This window comes from Canis lupus, chromosome 31 (assembly GCF_011100685.1).
Source record: "Canis lupus familiaris isolate Mischka breed German Shepherd chromosome 31, alternate assembly UU_Cfam_GSD_1.0, whole genome shotgun sequence".
NCBI lineage: Eukaryota > Metazoa > Chordata > Mammalia > Carnivora > Canidae > Canis > Canis lupus.
In genome coordinates, this window is record NC_049252.1 from 19070463 (window position 1) to 19090869 (window position 20407).

At 35.7% G+C, this 20407-nt stretch overlaps 1 long non-coding RNA gene across 1 annotated transcript; it reads left to right on the forward strand.

Moving 5' to 3' along the window:
- The first annotated feature begins 493 nt into the window (after positions 1-493).
- LOC119867008 lies at positions 494-5182 on the forward strand. The gene is made up of 3 exons (XR_005382189.1): positions 494-569; positions 3083-3156; positions 5127-5182. It is a non-coding gene; the product is annotated as an uncharacterized LOC119867008 (long non-coding RNA).
- Positions 5183-20407: the final 15225 nt, after the last annotated feature.

Genomic DNA, 20407 nt, shown 5'->3' on the forward strand with positions numbered 1-20407 from the left:
CCATCTCCCTATGGTGGGAGAAATCCTATGCACAATTTGCCACCAGGCTGCTACTCTGGAGGAATGGAGACTTATTGGAAGACCGTATTGGTTTCTGCTACTTATAAGTGGCTATTCAACACTGGCTAGAGCCATTATCAGCTTAAGAAATGGAAATCTCCAATGCTAAAATCATACATAACATGAATTCTTGTTCCTATGGCCAAGTTGCCCAATATGTCTATTAGGCAAGAAAAAGGATACAGAAAAGAACCTGACTGACATCTCTATAATTGATTATTTTGTCCATTGAGTTTTTGAACAATGGTTACAATTGGTAAACATTTAACTGAAACAGAAATATCCTCAATTCTGTGCCTGTTTGAAGAGGTCACTTCATCAATTGCCCAAGTGTCTTTCTTCCACATCCCTGACAATCTAGCTGAACTATTATCTACAGCCTATAAATCAATACAGTTGTGAATTCTTTACCTTCTCTTGTTCCAGGTAAGATAAACAATCAGGTGCCCTGATTAATGTCTGTCCCTGGAAGGATTTTCCTTCACCACCATACTTCAGACCTTTGCTGGGTAAAGTTATAAATATGCAGCAATTTACTTTCAAGTAAATCATAATAGTGTACAAAATATCCGAAAACCTGGCCTGATTTTACTTATCTATCTATCTATCTATCTATCTATCTATCTATTTATTGTGGGTAAAATTAACTGGTTATGGAGAACTCTCCTTGAAGCTATAGACATAGGTTGGGGGAAAGGTATATATTCAATAGGAGTTTAAGCAAAGGAGGCAGAACCACTTACTTATCAAACATATTGAAGCCTTTGTGACTAAATAAGCTTGGTAATAGATTACTACTGCCTCATATGGGCAGCCTTATTAATACCCAGCTCATGATGGGTGGCTCAGGTTGCATGTTAATTTGGTGACATATGTTCAAGGCAGCCAATTTCTTCTAAGGCTCATAGAAAAAGTCAGATGCATTTCTTGAAAGAAAAATAGTTTTCCTCAGATGATGCCATGCTTTTGTTCCCAAATTCTATAATTCTGCACTGCAACCCATATATGGGAGCTTGCCAGAGTCTCCATGAGCATGTTTAGCTATCATGGATACTTCAGGAACTATTGGGTAATATGGAACAGACGAATCTAGATCTATTGGAGAGCTTTCTTCTGATTTGGTTCTTTTAAAAAATATATATTTTATTTATTTATTCATGAAAGACACACAGAGAGAGGTAGAGACATAGGCAGAGGGAGAAGCAGGATTCCTGTGGGGAACCAGATATAAGACTCGATTCCAGGACCCTAGGATCACCACCTGAGCCAAAGGCTTAACCACTGAGCCACCCAGGTGCCCCTGATTTGGTTCTCTTTTTTTTTTTTTTTTCTGATTTGGTTCTTAATTAAAACTGGCAACCTCTCAGTTTGTTTAGTGAGTAGGTTGATATATGTTGCCTCCAAAAGCAAATGGGTTGATATAGGTTGCCTCCAAAAGCAAAATATGTCTACTAGTATTATATTTCTTTCTTAGTGCCGGGGTGGGGAACACAATATACAACAACTTACAAAGAGTGTTTGTGTTGTTTGCCAGTTCCTTTTCTCTAAGTCTTATCAGCATGGTATCATGCATATAGCAGGCCAGCACCTTGTCACCACTGTGTATATCATTACTTCTTACAAAGGAATTCATTCCACATCATAATTCAGATAGCAGACCAGAATGGTAAAATAATCAAAAGGATCTCTGTGAAAGAGGTCATATCAGAGGTATAGAGAGTATAAATAACCCTGAGATTGAACTGAAAACTGTCCTGTTCAAGTAGAAGCAAGTGGCTTCTCTTAGTCTTTATTAACAGGAATAGTAGAGGGTAAAAATGTTCATCAGTTTACTGAGTGAATTTCATGTATCAGGATCTCTCATGATTTGCTTCAGAAAATAGCAGTGATGGGATGCCTTGGGTGGCTCAGTGGTTTAGCATCTGCCTTTAGCCCAGGGCGTGTTCCTGGAGACCTAGGATGGAGTCCCACATTGGGCTCCCTGCATGGAGCCTGCTTCTCCCTCTGCCTATGTCTCTGCCTTTCTCTCTCTCTGTGTGTCTCTCATGAAAAAAATAAATAAAATATTTCAAAGAAAAAAAAGAAAGAAAATAATAGTGACAAAAATACTTAGAATATCAATTGCAATTGGAATTGCTACTTGACTATATTTATGAAAATCTACTACCTTTCCCCAAGACCATTCTAGCTTCTGTAGAGAGCAAATAAGTAGCTTAAGTTGAGATGTGTGGGGATAATAATTCATGCTCTTCAAGTTTTGTTGGGACTAATTTCTAAAATTTCTCAAGAAATGCAAGGCTGAGAAAATGTCCTAGAAAATAAGAAGCTGCTAGGCCATTTTGCTTGGTTTTCCTCACTTTAATATACATTATTTTATAGGTCAGTGAAACAGAATAGAGATTCTATTTTTAAAAAATGGAGATTCTTTCAGTAACTACATATGTCTCTGCTAATTATATGTTCTGGAACTAGGGAACTAACTTTGGAGTGCATATTAAAGACCACACTGAACTCACTGTGAGATGAACTGGAGCTGAAATTCCATTAATAATCTTAACACCATAAATCCTTAGTGGCCTACATTGACTAGTTGTAACACAAAGAATTACAACCAGGAACCCAACAATTTAGAGAACTTGCCATAGAAAATGGCCACATGCCCCTTTTGGGAAGACCAGAATGAATATTTACAGTGAGCAATTTAGACTTATGGTAGGGCTCTTCCTTAGGGAACCCAGCTCCCCCTTCCATTCAAGGGATTCTAAATCTGCTGCTTTAGTCATTTCTGGGGATGTGGTAGGGGCTATAACTCTACTTGTTCTATAATATTTGTCAGACTTGGATATTTTTCCCTTATGCAAATTAGGCACAATTTTTTTTGGCTAAACAGCTAGCTATTTTATTTCTAGGGACACTATGATAAATTTGCTACCACATAAGATCTCTCTGCATAAATCCCATCTGATTAGTTCTTTGGTACCACTGTTCATTTTACTAACCATGCCCACTTTGTCTTTGGCAGTAAAATATCACTAACTCTCTACTGATACTCTGGGATTACCTCATCTCCACTGCGTTCAAGGAGCCTGCATAGATGTGAGTAACTCACATGGTCACTCTTGGCCTGCAGAGAACAACTATCACAATGTGTTTCTAAAAATCTCTATGAAGAGTGTCTCTAGAACTTCATTAAAGGTTGCTGAGCCAATAATGCAAATACATTCACTCTAGCCATTGGATATTTTCCTTTATAACATACCAGGGCTCTTCTAGCATTATAGCTTCATTTAATGAAGATTATCAAAGGGTCCAGAATGGTAGTCAGGATAATGAAATAAAATATTTGAAGTGATCCAATAATATAGTTCTTTTGCACTACTTTCACACTCTATGTTACTTAATTTTATGTCAATAAAAGAATGAGGATATCTTACAATTCTTTTGGTGATCATGGTACCTACCATATCTTAGTTACACTTTGTAACTGTCTCCTGGGCCTTCCAATGTTTGTGTCTGTTGATAGTTCTAGAATCAATGAAAGTTGGAAGGAGGTGGATTTTAAGAAAACCATCATTCTTAAATAAAAAATATAATGTCACATTTTATGGTTTAATATGGACATTCTGATAGTTGTTAAGTATTTATATTTTGATTGTATTCTCAGAAACTGGGTAAGTAATACAGGATAATTTTGTAGATAAAATAACATCATTCTATGAAAGATTCAGACTGAAACTCCATTTATCGTATGAGACTCATAAGATTCTGTTCTTTTTTTTTTTTTTTTTTTTTTTTTTTAAAATCTTTTTATTTATTTATGATAGTTACACACAGAGAGAGAGAGACAGAGACACAGGCAGAGAGAGAAGCAGGCTCCATGCACCAGGAGCCCGATGTGGGATTCGATCCCGGGTCTCCAGGATCACACCCTGGGCCAAAGGCAGGCGCCAAACCGCTGCGCCACCCAGGGATCCCATAAGATTCTGTTCTAATTGGTGGAGAGCAGTGACGCCTGGGTGGCTCAAGGGTTACTCGTCTGCCTTCAGCTCAAGGTGTGGTCCTGGGGTCCTGGGATCAAGTCCCGCATCGGGCTCCCTGAATGGACCCTGCTTTTCCCTCTGCCTTTGTCTCTGCCTCTCTCTCTCTGCGTCTCTCGTGAATAAATTAATAAAATTGTTAAAAAATAATAATTGGTGGAAAGCAATTTTCCTCTGTGTCCTCAAAGATTAATATTAGCTCATATTCATGATATAATCATTTCCAAATTACTAGGAAACTTCCATTTCTCCAGTTAAGAATAAATCTGATAAGTAATCCTAGTATTATCTTGCCAAATTTAGGAAGAAGATTTATTTTAAGTATCTATATTCTTAGCACAGAGAACTTTCCCAAGAATAAACTCCCTTCTGTTGATGGGGCACTGAGTCTGTGAAATGACTCAGGTATGGAAATTGAGGAAACAGACTTGGAGTTGGCTCTGTTAGGTCTCCATATTCCATAATATGAACTATTTTCAAGTACAATGATAAAGAATATTTGTGGTAGGCCCATTTATATATTTCCTGGGACCTCTGCATCTTGTAATTAAATGGCCAAGGTTAGATGACTCTTAATGTCTTCTGTCACTTTTACTTCAATGCTGCTTCTTAACAGTCCAGGATTCTATCATTCCAATGATACTAGGAGCTCATTTCAATGCCAGGAGCTCTTACTTTCTATTCCACAACTTATAATAGTTTGGACTTCTGCAGGATTTTTAACAGATTCTGCGTGTTTCTCTCACCAATATACATTTCATGACTTAGGAATAAATATTTTCTGGGTTAAATTTACTAATGAATTAATGATTCGTACGTGAAAAATCCACTCCAGCAGTGCCACCACTGTAAGGAATTGATTCCCTCCTTTTTGTTATTGAAAGAGATTTTAGGAAATATATCTACTTGTGTCTAAATGTGATATGTAGCTGTCAAAGAATATATGACAATTTTAATGTAAATGCAACATAAATCATTTAGATAGACTGCAACTTCATATGTTTTTTTTTTTTTTTTTTTTGTTCTTAGAACAGCAGACATCCACATAAGGTAAATGATGACCATGATGAGAACATGGTAAGTGTAGAATGCTTACAATTTCTTGACATTCTTAAAGTTGCTTATTTTCATAATTCTTAAATAATCCTAAAATCACTAATCATTATGAAGTGGTGGGTAGAATGAATTACCTATTTTCTTAACTTGTCTACAAAGTACAGAGGATATTGTTTTTCTCACATCTAGTAAAAACTTATTAACAATGGGGATATGGGGGATCCCTGGGTGGCTCAGCATTTAGCACCTGCCTTTGGCCCAGGGTGTGATCCTGGAGTCCAGGGATTGAGTCCCATGTCAGGCTTCCAGCATGGAGCCTGCTTCTCCTTCCTCCTGTGTCTCTGCCTCTCTCTCTCTCTCATAAATAAATAAATAAATAAATAAATAAATAAATAAATAAATCTTTAAAAAAATGGGGATATGTAGGGGTGACTGGGTGGCTCAGTGGTTGAGCATCTGCCTTTGGCTCAGGGTGTGATCCTGGGGTTCTGGGATCAAGTCCTGCATCAGGCTTCCCAAAGGGAGTCTGCTTTCTCCCTATGTTTCTACCTCTCTCTCTCTCTGTGACCGTCATGAATAACTAAATAAAACCTTTTAAAAAAACACAAAGAAAAAAGAATGGGAATATGTGGACAATAAACATGAAGGACGTACAATGTCATGTTCCTGTCTACACAAGTTTTGAAGCTGGAATGAGAAGTGTTCACAACCATCAAATATTAGCAATTTGGCAGAACTGAGAAGATAGCTTTCTCTTTCCTCTACCCATTCTCCTTCCTTTCATTCTTACTCTATGAAAAAAAAAATTGAGTGGGGTGGCAGTGCAACAGTATATAAGCTATCTTTCATTCAAAGATTGATTTCTTGTGGCCAATATGGAGTAAAAGAGATCAGATTTACCTATCCATCTGAATTTTAAAAATGGACAAAAAATAGGAATGAATATCTGTCATGTAGTTGGATATTAGGCAACAAAAGACTTTGAACCATGAGAGAGGGGAAATAGACAAGGTAAGCCAAATGACTGTCCCAAAGTATTGCCTGGAGAATGTTTATAGGACTTAGTACAGGAAGGTGGAATAGGAAGTCTTTGGAAGTCTACTTGAGGTAAGGAGATAGGGTTGGAAGTCCAAGAAAGATAACACAGTAAGAATTCACAAGGAAAAATGTGAGAGAGGAGAAAACTGCACTGAAAAAAACCTCCAGAGCTCTTAACGGATCCACCCAGAGTATTCAGTTGGGTATAAATCACCATATGTATGAGGAAACTACCTACAGAGATTAGAAGGCACAGTGCCTGAAATTTAGATAGGGCTGAGAACAAGCATGTTCCCAACAGAGAGATTCTTCCAGTTCTTCCACATTTGAGAATATCTGTCTCTTCTGATAAGTTAACTGAGGATCACTGATTTGGATCAGGCTTTACGTAGTGTTTTCATTGTCCTTTGTCATTGAGTGTGGCTGCAGAAGGTTAGAAGTAACTCCATTCTTTATCCTCTGGATCATAGGCACTTTCTGAATGACATTTTCTAACTCTATTAATTACTTTTTATAATTAATAAGGATATATATTTAAGTTTTCTATTTAAGTTCTTATATGCTAGGTGATATACTTTTGTTTTCATTTTAGATAGTTTTCTTCTATTAGGCACAAATAATGATTTTCTATATCATTTATTATACTGGGTACTCTTGGTCTCTCCATATCATTTTTTGTTTCTCCAATTTTTTAGTCTGTTTCTATTTTTTCTTCTGTACTTATTGTAATAATGTAAAGAACCTCTTCAGAGCTTTGATTCAATTCTTAGTGACTCTTATGTGTTTCTTTTGTTTTTTAATTGCACTGAAATCTCTATTTTCATCTCTCTCTTTTTTAAAAGATTTCATTCATTCATTCATTCATTCATTCATGAGAGACATAGAGAGAGAGCGGCAGAAACATAGGCAGAGGGAGAAGCAGGCTCCATGCAGGGATCCCCTTGTGGGACTTGATCCTGGGACTCCGGGATCACACCCTGAGCCAAAGGCAGACACTCAACTGCTGAGTCACCCAGGCATCCCTCTATTTTCATCCCATTCAGCTGTTCATCATCACATCTTTGAGATCTTGAGCTCATGTTAGCTTAGATCTTGAGCCATCCAGGTGCCCAGTTCTAATTTTTATCATGGGGTCATTACAGGGAATTTTTCTGTCACTTATCTCTTTAAAAAATATATTCTTAGCCCTTTCTTTTCAAATTTATGTACTTTTCTTCTGTAATAAGTGGCTATAGCTTCCATATTATTTCTTTTAAGTTTACTTATATTTAAACCAGGAATTTTGATAGAACATACACGGTGAACAGATACGCTATTTAATGTAGTGTAGATGGATTAACATTTCCCATGTATAACTGCTTTATTTATAGATCTTCAGAGTTATGCACTTTAAGGAATAGGTTTTTAATTTTTGTGTTGCCTGGGAAAGGGAATGAGATTGGGAAGAAATCACTGGGAGGTACCTATAGATCTTATTTGCAAATAGGGCTCTATTTTATCTTTAAAAAATATTATTAAGTCTCCTATGCCAGAATGATCAAGAGGCAAATTTATCTTATTTCCTGGCTTGTTCCCCTTTCTTTTACAACTCAATACAGTGCTCTATAAAGTGAAGAAGTCACCTTATATTATACTTTATAAGGTTTTAAGGTCTTTCTGCTTTTGTTGACTTTATTTTTTTAATATCCTTTTATTTATTTTAAAAAATATTTTATATTTTTTTGAGAGAAAGAATGAGCAAGCAAGAAAGAGAGAAAGCACAAGCAGGGAGGGAGGGAGAAGCAGGCTCCTCACTGAGCAGGGAGTCCAATGTGGGGCTCGATCTCAGGACCCTGAGATCATGGCCTGAGCTGAAGACAGATGCTTTACTGACTGAGCCATCCAGGCACCCCTTTTGTTGACTTTGAATGTAAATATTGTTTGTGTAACAAAAAGGAAGAATTAAAGCCTCAGACTTAAACTGACAAATAAATACATATCATTTCTAACGTTTGGGAACAAGGAAAAGTATAAAGTGTTTGAAGACCAATAACATGATACAGATTGAAAATGCTTCAGGGAAAACCTTAGTGAAGGTGGAGAGCACATATGATGGTTTACGCCTCAAAGAGAAAGAAATAAATGATATGTTTTTCATTATCTGGAACCCATGTAAATATAATTAAGCACTTATTTAGACATGAGTGTCAATGCATTTTTCTCTTCCCTTTGGGTTTTAACAGGGAGCTGATGCTGTGAACCATATGTACATATTTATAAATAGCAAACATTAACTCACTTGCTTTGCAGAAAGTCTCACCATAACGTTAAGTATAATTTTTATTAGTTCAGGCTCATTATCTCAACAATTTTAGAGAACAATATTCTCCATGTGATGCTGTAGTCCTACATCCTGATAAACCAAAACTTTAACATACTGGCTAAGTAATACTACTCCAGATATATCTGTTTACCTTTTCCATTGAAAATCATATCCTAAGAAATTCCATATATAGTGGAATCTTGTTGAGAGTTTAGCTAAACTACCCCATGGTACTGCTGCCTCAGTATCCATTTCATTTGGCCAGTTACCTATAGGTTGTTTAAACTGACAGCCTCCTCATGGAAGTACATGCCCTTCATAACAGTCTGCAGAGTTGCAAGCCAATGTGATCTCCTGATAGAGGATGTCCCCAACAATTCTTGTGATAACAGTCTTCTCTGCCTCCCAACACCTTCCCCTTGCATGTTCCTAGTGAAAAGATTCTTGTATGACTTACCAAACCTGCTCTTTGGCTTTTATTGACCAATATGGTCTAAGTCCAGGAATCCCAAATACTCCACTCCCCACATACCCTAATAGAAGCATGTTCCCAACTTCTTGCTTTCTCTGTCTCTGCACACTGACCTGACTTCTCCTGTAGACAGACCTCAAAACATGCTGGGTATTTTCTCTAGGATTGGTGAGGAGTAAACCTCTCTGTTTCAATTTTTCTTGTGGTCTATTGTTCAACTACTGCTCACTATCTTTCACCTTGTTCTCCACTTAAGAGGGATTAATTTGAAAGATTCAAAACAAATATGTAACAGCCAAACAAAAAACATTTTTTATCCTGTAAATTTACTAGTAAATTTAGTGTGTCAGAAACGCTAATGTGTGTGTGTGTGTGTGTGTATATATATATATATATATATATATACATATATACATATATGCAAATAATTATCAAGATAAGAGTTGTGAAAATATGTACATCACTACAGATCAGTGCCTCTTCTTTTTGAAGCAATCTGCAACCATTTTTTGTTTGTTTGAGATTATCATTTGCTTAAAAGGCACTTATTAAAATAAATTACAATCTTCTAAGATTGAAACGGAAAGAAATAGAAAATTAAAACAGACTATTAGTAATGAAATTGAATCATTATTCAACAAAACTCCCAACAAACAAAAGTCTGGGACCAGATGGCTTCACAAGTGAATTCTACCAAACATTTGAAGAACAGTTGATACCTATCAATGTCCAAGTATTTCAGAAGACTGAAGAGGAAGAATTGCTTCCAAACTCACTCTGTAAGGCCAGCATTACCTTGATACTAAAAACCAGACAAAGATAATAAAAAAAATTACAAGCCAATATCAATAATATACGTAGATGCAAAAATCCTCATCAAAATATTACAAATCCAAAAAAAATATTACTAATCCAATTCAATAATACATATAAAAGATTATTTACCTTGAACAAGTGAAATTTATTCCAGATATGTAAGGATAATTCACTATATGCAAATCAATCAACATGATATTCCAAATGAACAAAAAAAAAGATAAATATCATATTATGATCATCTCTGTAGATGCAAAAAAAGAATGAAAAATTGACCATCCATTTGATTTAAAAAATCTCAGCAAAGTACATAATAATAGAGGGACATAATAAAACCACATATGACAAGCTGACATCACTGTCACTGGTGAAAAGCTGAAAACTTGTCCTTCAAGATTAGGAACAAGACAAGAATGCCTGATGTCACCACTTTAATTCAACAAATATTATAAGTCTTAGCCATAGAAGTTAGGTAACAAAAGGTATAAAAAGCAACCAAATTAGAAAAGAAGAAGTAAACTTGTCACTTTTTGCAGATGACATGATACTATTTATAGTAAACCCTAAAGCTTCCACAAAACAGCAACAATAACAACAACTATTAGAAGTAATAAATTACGGGCACCTGGGTTGCTCAGTCAGGCAGCTACCTTAGGCTCAAGTCATGATCCTGGGGACCTGGGATGGAGCCTGCATCCCTGCATCTGGCTCCCTGCTCAGTAGGGAGTCTGCTTCTCCCTTTTCCTTTGCTTGTGCTCTCTCTCTCTCAAAAAAAAAAATATAAATCTTTAAAAAAAACAAAAATTAAATGAAAAAAAAAAACTAATAAATGAAATCAGTATAGTTGCAGGACATGAATCAATATACAAAAATCTGTTGCATTTTCTATATACTAATAATAAACAATCAGAAAAAGAATTTTTTTAATCCCATTTACATCTACATCAAAAAGGATAAACTAGTAATAAGTTTAAACAAGGTGAAAGACCTATACTCTGAAGATGATAAATTCATGACAGAAATTGAAGATGACAGAAACTAACAAATGGAAAAATATATCATGTTCTTAGATTGGAAAAATTAATATTATTAAAATATTCATATTACCAAAGCAATCTACAGATTCAATTTAATCTCTATCAAAAGGGATCCCTGGGTGGCGCAGCGGTTTGGCGCCTGCCTTTGGCCCAGGGCGCGATTCTGGAGACCCGGGATCGAATCCCACGTCGGGCTCCCGGTGCATGGAGCCTGCTTCTCCCTCTGCCTGTGTCTCTGCCTCTCTCTCTCTCTCTCTGTGACTATCCTAAATAAATAAAAAAAATAAATAAATAAAAATAAAAAAAATAATCTCTATCAAAATACCAATGGCACTTTCTATAGAACTAGAATATATAATCCCAAAACTTGTAAGGAATCACAAAAGACCCCAAATGGCCAAAGCAATCTTGAGAAAGAAGAATAAAGCTTGGAAGTTTCACACTTCCTGATTTCAAACTATACTACAAAGCTAATAATAAAAACTGTATGATACTGGCATAAAAACAGACACACGGATCAAAGAAACAGAATAGAACCCAGACATAAACCCACATTTGTATGGTCAATCAATCTATGACAAAGGAGGCAAGAATATACAATGGGGAAAAGGCAGTTTTTAAATAAGTGGTTCTGGGAAAACTGAATAGCTACATGCAAAAGAATGAAACTGGACCACTTTCTTATACTAAATACACAAATAAATTCAAAATGTAATACTGGAAACCACAAAACTCCTAGAAGAAAATATAGGCGGTAAGCTCTTTGACATTTATCTTCTGGTGTTCTTTTGGAACTTCTCCTTAGGCAAGGACAGCCAAAGTAAAATAAACAAATGAGACAACATCAAACTACAAAGATTTTGTACAGTGAAGGAAACCATTAACAAAATAAAAAGGCAACCTGCCGAATGAGAGAAGATTGTCACAAATTATATATTCAACAAGGGGCAATACCCAAAATATATAAAGAACTTATACAATTCAATATCAAAAAAAATTAAATGGACAAAGACACTGAATAGACATTTTCCAAAGAAGACATAATGCTAGCTAAGAGGCACATTAGAAGATGCTCAATCAACATCACTAACCATCAGGGAAATGCAAATGAAAACCACAGTGAGGTGTCACCTCTCACCAGTCAGAATGACTAGTATCAAAAAGATAAGAAATAGCAAGTGTCATTAAGGATATGGAGAAAAGAGATTCCTTATGCATGTTGGTGGGAATGCAAATTGGTATGGCAGTATGGGGTTTCGTAAAAAATAAAGAAAGAAAGAAAGAAAGAAATAAAATAGAACTACCATACAATCTAGCAATTCAGTGTGGGTATTTACCAGAAGAAAATGAAATTCAATGTGGGTATTTCAAATTCAATTGTGGGTATTTATCAGAAGAAAATGAAAACACTAATTCAAATAGACACAAGAATCTCTAATGTTCATCTCAGCATCATTTACAATAACCAAGATATGGAAATAACATAAATGCCCATCAATAGATAAGTATGTGGTAGGGTGCATGAGTGGTTCAGTCAGTTAAGTGTCCACCTTCAGCTCAGGTCATGATCCTGGAGTCTGGAGATCGAGCCCCATGTTGGGCTCCCTGATAAGTGGGTACCCTGCCTTTTCCCAAGCTTATGCTTGTTCTCTTGTGCTCGATCTCTCTCTCTCTCTTAAATAAATAAATAAAATCTAAAAAAGAATAATTACAAAAATTATAGGTGTATATGTGTATAGACACACATATATATATGTGTGTGTATATACACACACATACACATAAGCATACAATGAAACATTACTCAGCCATAAAAAGTAATGAAGTCTTGCATTTGTGATCACATGGATGGACCTAGAGAACATTATGCTAAATGAAATAAGTCAGACTAGAGTAAGAAAAATATTGTATGACTTCACTTATATGTTGAATATTAAAGATAGTACTAACAAACAAAACAAATAAACTTATAGATTCAGAGAACAAACCAGTGGGTGCCAGAGGGGAGAAGGATGGGAAGGTTGGACAATATAAGTGAGGGGATTAAGAGGTATAATTTTCTAGTTATGATATGTGGAAATAGTATACAGTATAGGACATATAGTCAATAATATTGTGACAACTTTGTGTGGTAACTAGATTTATTGTAGTGACCATTTTGTAGTATAAATAAACATCTGCTCACTAAGTTGTGTAAAACTAATACAACATTGTATATCAATTATTCCTCAAGAAAAAAAGAGTTAAAGTTAATAAAGTACACAAAACTAATTTTTTAAGTTATTTAGGGTTATAAGTAGTTATGAGGGCAAGAGTGGATAGGTGCCTAGGGAAAAAGAATAATAATTTTAAATGTCCTAAGAGAGTTGGCATTGCTTGAATTATACACAAAAGTATAAATAGGATGTGGTTAAACAAGTAAGGGGTAAAAAAAAAAAAAAATCAACTCCTGATACCTATCAACCCATCTGATGTTAAGCCATAGACCTTGATGTTGTTAGGAGGTAACTGCCACTCACAGCAAGCCTTTGGTGTCCTCTTACTGAATATAGACAATCTCACAGAACACCACCATAAGACAAATTCACAGTGTGCACCATGATGAAGTAAGACCAAAGCTAAGTCACTGTTCAAACACGTAAGATAACAAACATTTACCTCTCTCAGACTACTACTACAACTGTCCAATGAAAACCTCAATTCCATTTTTTTCTTGCTTAAATGGCTTTAAATGGATTAAGACACACAATCCTATCCTAACCCCAATCTCCTGATCACACATATCCAAGCAAACCTTGCTTCCACTGAACCAGCCACAAAATCACCTAACACCAGCCCCAGATTCCTTTTTCTAAAAAGTTTTATTTATTTAAGCAATCTCTATACCCAATATGGGGCTCAATCTCATGACCCTGGAATCAAGTGTCATACTTTCCAGCCAGACACCCCAGCCCAAATTCTATAGTAATTTTTTCTAACATCATTTTAGTGAGACCTCCCTCTCCCATAATTATCTGGAGTGGAGGTTTTCTCTTGCAATGAAATACTACACTCAACTTTGTTTCAGCATCGCTGTGTTTGACAATGAGTGTTCCTTGGGTTGGAAGTCATTGGCAGAGTCTGGGTAATATTACTAGAGGAGTTCAGCTGGTTTTGGTTCCATGAAGAGCATGGTATCACCAACTATAACACTAAGGATTCTAAAAGTAAAGGGATGGAACAAAGATTAGAAAGAGTTAATAAAAAATCACTTATTGATGTGTGGAAAGGTTGAACAGGACAGAAAAGGGATTGTGAGGCATCCAGAAATACAGCCACAGAGAGGTCTGAAGAAGTTATCTCTGGCATCTAGAGCCAAGGATATAGGAACTAGCCATGTGAAGCTGTGGTCTTCAGCAGAGAAATATAGCCATTACCAGAACATTATCTTGTGATAAAAGAGGAGGATAAAAGATCCTGAACTTTTTTCTCTTCACACCTTGTAGTCTGCTGTTAATAACTCTCTCTAATCAAACCCACTGAGGAGACGAAGACAAGAGCTTGTGGGTGATTGAGTACATACATCATTACCTATCAGGGCACATGCAAGTTTGGACAAAGTAGAAGTTGTGGAGGATTGAATCTGGCAGGGAAATGAAGAATATCCAGTAGATGAATCATAAGTGGCTTAAACAAAACTGGTTATTTTTTTTCCTATGTATAATTTCAAGATAAAGTTCAGCAGCAGGGCTGGTTTTATGGGTTTGGGACCTACACAGTCACCTAAAGCATCATACTCAGAAGGGTGCTGGGTTTAGGCTATGCCGTCACCATCTTGGATTCTTAATAGTTCTTTCTTAGATTTGTGTATTTTGAAGATGAAGTCCCTTCCCTTGGGGCAATGGAGTATGCAAATGAGGAGTTAAAATACATACAGTTTAAGAAGGAACCGCGGACAGAAGGGAAAAGCTTAAATTTTATTACATATAACAACATTTTTTCCTATTTTATGAGGAAAGTGTCTGAAATTTTTATTTATTACTCTTATTTTTTATTTTGCAGTAGGCCTGCAAAACATTTAGCTGGGGCTTTCAGCAACTATAAAAACATATACTATCTGAACCAGCTTTCTTGTAAATTGTGGGGTCTCCATTTCTCTCATGTACATTACATAGCATGGAAGCTCCAAAAATATGTTTTCGCTCAGTGTTGATAAAACACAGGAAAAGAAGGCTATCTTCTTCACATATGACTTCTCTTTTATCAGGAAATGAGCTAAAATCTCAGAGGTCTCTCACCCTCCTGCTCCCCAAAGGTGATTCTTATTCTAGTGAAAAAGAGGACAATGGTTTGAGGTAGTAGCATTGTTCATTTCTAGAGAAGGAGACCCTGGGAGCAGGAAAAAGCAAGGACAAATTATTTTGAGAGACTGTCGACAATGTGTGCCACAGCTATGAATACCCATTAACTCACACGGACTAAAATAGCAAGTTGGTTGGCAAAGCTGTTCACATTTTCTTTCAGTTAACTTTTCCTTCCTTGCCAATTGTTAACCAGTATCCTAAAATTTAACTATTTATATATTTTTAAATCACTGTCTGTCAAATATCTTCCATTGGCAGTAAATAACTAAAAGTTTTCTTCATCAAACTTCTAGATACATCCAGTGCATAAAGAACAACCATCCTAAAAGTGCCAGCATAGTTTTTATTACTTTATTACCTCCTAAAATTTTAAATTATTTATTATCAAAACATGGCTTTATTTCACAATATCTCATATAAGGTGAGTGAGACCTTTGTTCTTCTTTCTAATGCCTTTGTCAAGCTAAATCTATAATGTTCTACTCTAAATTGCAATATAATAGAGGGCATTGTGCATGTGTATGGGACACATTTTGAGATGTCAATGCCAGATAAAGTAAAATACCTTATGCTTTAAATAACGGTGAGCTACTGCCATCTCCTGTTTACTAAATAAAGGGAAATCAGACAGACAGACATACACACACACACACACACACACACACACACACACACAGGAAGAGATTTAGGAATTAGCTACTTTTATAGCAACTCCAGATTTGTTATTTTGAGCTTTTAGTTTTTTAGAACCAGAAATATGATATTAATTCCAATGGGTGTCTTATTCTTAAGTGGATTTCACTTAACACAATACAAAAGCAGGGCACCTAGGTGACTCAGTCGGTTAAGCATCCACCTTCTGCCCACATCATGATCCCAGAGTCCTGGGATAGAGTCCCCCTGTATCAGGGTGCCCACTCAGCGGAGAGTCTATTTGTCCCTCTGCTCCTTCCCCTGCTCATTCTCTCTCTCTTTTTCTCTCTATCACAAAAAATAAATTTTAAAACTCTAAAAAATATAAAACCATTGATTATGTGACCAATATTTGAATATTAAGAATGTATACTTTTTGAACTCCAGTAAAAAAAGAATGTAGACTTTTTGTATGATGGGAAATGTAAAGATATGAATGTGTCCCTCAAAAATATTTTGTCTGTCTACTTCTTCTACTTCTGTCTATTTCTGTGCCTTATACGTATATGGAAGCACCTATTCTCAGTCACTATAGTGTCACCTATAGTCAGCATCACTCAGATGTGATCACCCTTGAGTTTCTGTCATTCTTGTTCAAGGTTCTATCTAGTTTCCCCCAGTTTACTGGATTGCATTGCTGTGTCTTCTAGAATATCATAGGCCTTGAATTTAGTAGAATGTTCACTGTTTGATGCCACTTCTTTGATGTTTATTTTCTCCAGAACTCCATAATCCTCCTTACTCTGACAGTCTGTTAACCTGCTTACTTTCTTTTCATTCCCAGTCTTTATATCACCACATATATTTAACTGAAAATAAAATCAAGGCCATCTCTTTTTATTGGCTATCCCAAATTTCTCCTCCAACTATTTGATATTTTTTGTTGCTCATGTTTATTGAAAACTAGTGAACATATTCATTCCAGATGATAAAAGTAATAATTTAAGATTACTAGAAAGGTCTAGATAGAATCATTTTTAAAAATGAGTTAGTGGAAGAAAGTAGTAATTCAAAAAGTCAAAATTAAGGAAAATAAAACAATTTTTTAAAATGTAATTTAACTGATTTAGTGGCAAAACTAAGAATTTCAGGGCACCTAAGTAGCTTAGTCATATAAACTACTGGCACCTGGTTTCAGCTCAGGTCATGATCTCAGGCATTGTGAGATAAAACCCTGGATCAGGCTCTGCCCTCAGTGGGGCATCTATCTGAAAACTCTCTCCCTCCACCCCTCCACCCCATGTGTATTTTCTCTCACTCTCAAATAAATAATCTTTAAAAAAAAAACCTAAGAATTTCTAAGATGTCAGAGACAACATCCATCAGAACATGTTAAATGGCAAAAAGCTGGAACCCAGGTTTTTTTTTTTTTTTTTTTTTTTTTTTTCCCTACAATCCCAACTGAGAAAAGCCTGAAGGCCTTGGATGTTTCCATACTACAAAAGAGCAGCTAATTTTTGGAAGCATTAAGTACAGAAAAAGGCCTTACCACCTTGCTATTAATCTCAAACACTGTATTATTAAAGTTGAATGTGTCCTTGTTGAATTGATTATCTATGAGACAGGTAAATTCTCTAACTAAAGCATAGTTCATGTATCCTAGGGAACTTCTGCACAGTTGTGAAAATCACCCATCCTTTTCATATACAGTTTGCTGTTCTGAAGATTTCAAAGGAATTGTCTATGGAACCATCAGGGCTTCCCTTAAAAATACTTTAGAATTGCTCCATATGCCATTATAGAACAAATAATTCATGAGTTTTCTCATGAATTAACAGTGCAGTAATAAACATTGATTAACTCTAATTTGCTCAGTAGCCATGTGAAGCTTCATGTTTTCCATATTGTCATTTGTGCTAGTGTGGCAACTATATAGATAGATATGTGAGTAGAGCCTTTTTTTTTTTTTTTTTTTTTTGGTAAGTATTACTTATTTATTTATTTATTTGAGAGAGAGAGTGCATGAGTGGAGCTGGTGGGGGGTGGGGGAGACAGCAGGGAGGGACAGAGTAAGAAGAAGAAGCAGACTCCCCACTGAGCATGGAGCCCAACACGGGGCTCAACCCCAGGACCCCAGGATCATGAACTGAGCTGAGGCAGACACTTAACCGACCAAGCCACCCAAGCGTCCCTGTAATTAGAACTTTTGAACATATTACTTGATGGTTTACCATTTATTCATCATTCCTCAGAACCATTCTTAAAATGATTAACACCAATCCAGCACATTTGTTTCTCTATTTTATTAAAATACAAATATTAAATTAATTTATTTATTTGAGAGAGAGAGAGAGAAAGAGTAGTTGGAGAGGCAGAGTGAGAGGCTCTCAGGTAGACTTGATGAGTGCAGAGCCTGATGTGGTGCTTAATCCCATGACCCTGAGATCATGAATGACCTGAGCTGAAATAGTCTGATGCTCAACCGACTAAGCAACCCAGGTGCTTCTTAAAAATACACATTCATTCAAAAAAAAAAAAAAATCATTACTATGACTTAATTAACATGGTTTTACTTTCAAATTATCATGAATCCTGAAATACAATACTTTATCCTATGGTTTTAACCTACCTACTTACAAACTTTTACTTTTTTACTCTGATTAAATTCTCTTCATTTACTTGAACATTTCTTCTTATTGTTTAGGTCGGTCCTAATTTTTGAAGAAGTATCAGTGTGTAAGATTAATGAAGACTTTGCCTTCATCAACCTTCGTCATTTTCCCTCTTACTACATAGTCACTGTTTTATTTTTCTTGCTCTAAGCTATTCCTTTCTTTGTTTTTGCACTGACTTTTATTCACTTAATCAAATTTTACTTTGTTATTTTGACTTTTCTGCCTGCATTTCTCCTTTGGTGACTATATTCGATCACTTCGTTCTTCAGCAAACAGATCTATGTATGTTGCAAAATCTACATGTTATGACATTTAATTTCATACTCATAAGTACTAACCACCATCACCAATAAGCAAAACCAACCAAGCAGCAAACCAAACGGCAGTGAAATTATCAGAATAACATAAAGCTATATTGTGCCCAACTTGTGGTCCCAACACAACACTTTTATTTATTTATTTTTTTAAAGATTTATTTATTCATGAGAGACAGAGAGAGAAACAGGGAGGCAGAGACACAGGCAGAGGGAGAAGCAGGCTCCATGCAGGGAGCCTGATGTGGGACTCCCCGGTCCCCAGGATCATGCCCTGGGCTGAAGGCAGACGCTAAACTGCTGAGCCACCCAGGGATCCCACCACACCACTTTTAGATATTTCTGTTCCCTGTACTTCTGCGAGTTTGGATTACTTGGTATTATTTATATTCCATGTTTAACCCTTCTCTCTTCAAATACACTTATCTTCTTGAATCCCAAAGTTAATATTTACTACTTTTCTTTCTTCTTTCATTCCCTTTGTTTCTTTTTCCTTTTACTCTCATGTCTTAATTTCCTTTCTCCTTTCTCCTTCCATTTTTCTTTCATTTATTCATTAAATGTTCAGTGACAATTTTATTACCTATTATAAGTGCAGAAACACACACCAATGATGAAAACATAGACTGTTTCATTAGTATGAGCATGGGGAAAAAAGATAATTAAAAATATACTAATAAATATATTTTGAGAAAAACTAGGGAGAAAATAAAGCAGGGTAAGACCTGTAAGCACTGCAGAGCAAGGAGGTGTTTGCCTTTTGTAAAGAGTGATAAAGGGAAAGGGAATTCGAAATGTAAAATGTAAATACCACAGACTTAAAAGAAGTGATCACACAAGACTTAGATATAAAAGCCAGATAATTCCAGACATAGGAAATCTTCAGAAAAAAAGTCCCTGAAATAGAAAAGTATTGGTCAAGGCTGATGGAGACACAAGATCAATTCAGATGTAGCAAATAAGGCAGTTATTGTAATAATTCAGGTGAAAAATAAGGTTAATTGGATCAAGATGGTAGCAGTTATCATACTATTGAATGGTCAGATTTCAAAGATATCTTAAAGTCTAACCAAGAGAATAGCTATTATATTTCTATATTTATAATTTATAAATTATAATTTTATAATATATTTCTATAATATACATACAAGTATATCCCAGTAGTTAAATTATCTTAATTAAAATACATACAGCCTTTAATCTTTACCTCATTTATGACAACTATCACTAATTGAGTAGTTACATTCTTTTTCACATAGAGTAAAGCCTATAAGATTCGCAAAAATTAAATTATGAATAGATACTGATGAATGAAGAACCAAATAATGAATTATATAAAGGCAATGATATCTTGTTTTAAAATAATCCTATCTTGGGCAGCCTCAGTGGCTCAGCAGTTAAGCGCGGCCTTCAGCCCAGGGCGTGATCCTGGGGTCCCAGGATGGAGTCCCACATCGGACTCCTTGCATGGAGCCTGCTTCTTCCTCTGCCTGTGTCTGTGGCTCTCTCTCTCTGTCTCTCATGAATAAATAAATAAAATATTTTAAAAATGATAAATAAAATAATCCTATCTAGTTAAGTAAAATGTAACTTTGTTTAGGAATATGGATATACATATTAGAGT